Genomic DNA, 2,505 nt, shown 5'->3' with positions numbered 1-2,505 from the left:
AGATCTGGAGAGGCAAAAAAGTTCAAAAAAATTCAAACTTACTAATGGCGCACCTGCCCATGGTGCGCCATTACTATCTTCCCGCCTTCAAAATTCAAAATAAATCAAAAAAATAAAAAAAAAAGTTAGTAATGGCGCACCTGCCTACGGTGCGCCATTACTATGCCGTATATATGGCTGGGCGTGGTCCTCTCCTCCTTACCTCTTCATTCTTCTCCTCCACTCCACCTCTCCTCCACTCCATCGCCTCCTCTCCTCCACTCCATCTCCCCTTCTCTCCTCCACCATACTACCCTCCTCCTCTCTGGCGACCTCCTCCTCCTCTCCGGCGACCTCCTCCTCCCTCCTCTCCTCCCCTCCCCTCACGGTTTCTCCTCCCTCCTCTCCGGTGATCTCCTCCTCCCTCCTCTCCCGTGATCTCCTCCTCCCTCCTCTCCCGTGAGCTCCTCCTCCCTCCTCTCCTCCCCTCACCTCACGGTTTCTCCTTCCTCCTCTCCGGTGCTCCGGTGAACTCCTCTCCGGCGACCTCCTCCTCCTCTCCGGTGATGTAGGCGAGCGCCTCTCCGGTGACCTCCTACTCCGACTCTCCGGTGACCTCGGCCCTCCTCTCCGGCGAACTCCTCTCCGGCAAAAGAACACGGCAAAAGAACGTACAAGATACAAAAACGAGAACAAAATTTGAAAAAAAATATCGTGCAAAAAAATGAGCAAAAAAACGAGCAAAAAAGGGCAAAAAAATCGCGATCCAAATCCAAATTAAAAATTCAAAAATAGCAATGGCGCACGGTGGGGGTTAGACGGTGCGCCACTCCTATTTTCCCGCCTTCAAAATTCAAAAATACTAATGGAGCACCGTGGCCTATACTAATGGCGCACCAGGGGCCTATACTAATGGCGCACCGTGGCCTATACTAATGGCGCACCAGCGGTGCGCCATTAGTATACCAGATACTAATGGCGCACCAGTGGTGAGCCATTAGTATTTAATACTAGTCGCGTGGTACTAGTGGCGCACCAGTAGTGCGCCATTAGTAGGCAAAACTGGTGCGCCACTAGTAGGCCTTTTCCTAGTAGTGGAACTTTGATGCCCAGTGGATGTAATATGTGTAATAGCCGTGATAGCCTAGCGTAAGTTGCTTGCCTATTTATTTCCTTATTGTCTTGTTTATTTGTTTTCTTGTAGTCAGTGCAGTTCTTTTTCCGTGGTTTGCTAGTGGCCGCAATAGCCTATTTTTTAAAACTAGGCCACATTAACCATGGGCTACATACTTACTGTAGTTAACATGGGCCTCTTACGGGCCGTAGAAACAATGGGCCTACTAAGGGCCGTAGAAACAATGGGCCTTATACGAGCCGTGGACACAATGGGCCTTCTACGGGCCATATCATCAATGGGCCTTCTAAGGGTCGTATGATCGGTTGGCCAAACATGGGCCAATAACAGACCACATTATGGCTGTAAATGGGCTAGAGTTGAAATCGTCCGTTCATGGGCCGACCATAACGGGCCGTCGTTAATCGGCCGTATTTGATGACACTATGAAAATGGCCAAACGTATTAACGGGGTACAAAAGGGCCGACTGTAACCACGGGATGAATTTGGCCCACAAGCAGAAAATGATAGTAACGGGCCGATAGTAAACAAATGCTGGAAATGAGCCCGAGAATAAATGGGCCCTGAGAAGGCCGAAAGATAACATGGGCTGGAAACGGCCCAACGGAATAATGGGCCGTTAATGGGTATAAAGTGATACACTGTTCATTATGGGCCAGTTTTACCACGGGCCATTAATGGGCCGAGGGTTACTAAGGGCCTCATATGGGCTGAAAGACGTCATGGGCCATACATGGGCCGGAAGTTAAAACGGACTGGAATTATATTGGACGGCCCAGATGACGCTACCGGGCCTAATTCGGATAGGCCGTAAACGGGCCCTGGGTTACCCGTTAACAGGCTTGCTGTGGGCCGGCCCGCCACCTTTTGACCAAGCCAAACGGGCCGGCCTTTTCACAGGAATGGGCCTCTGTTGGGCCGTGCCACGTGTCGATGTATCATAGGCGCTTTGGGTCCAATGAGTGGATGACATCTGTCCCAACGGCGAGCCGACACGTGTTCCCTCCAGCCAATGATGATTTTACACGTGGAAAATCCCCATTGGTCGGGGCTGTTAACGGGTTATCGGATCCAAAACCGGACCCGATAGCTTAACGGCGTTCCATTACGGTGGATGCCACGTGTCGGTCACCCTTGACGAAAGCACTTCTGTGACGCGTGATTTATCGTCATGGAAGTGGACACTTCCGTGATGATAATTTTGGTAATGTCATGGAACACTTCTACGACAGCACACGTATGACTATCTTGATTCTGTCATAAATTTGTCATGGATGTACATGCATGACAGAAAACGTGACCTACTGTGACAAACACGTATCATCACGGAAGTGTATTTTTTTGTAGTGAAGATATTCAACCATTTATTAGAATTATGTTTGGTGGAGGA

The sequence above is a fragment of the Triticum aestivum genome, chromosome 3D (assembly GCF_018294505.1).
Source record: "Triticum aestivum cultivar Chinese Spring chromosome 3D, IWGSC CS RefSeq v2.1, whole genome shotgun sequence".
Lineage (NCBI taxonomy): Eukaryota > Viridiplantae > Streptophyta > Magnoliopsida > Poales > Poaceae > Triticum > Triticum aestivum.
Note: the sequence above shows the minus strand (reverse complement) of the source record.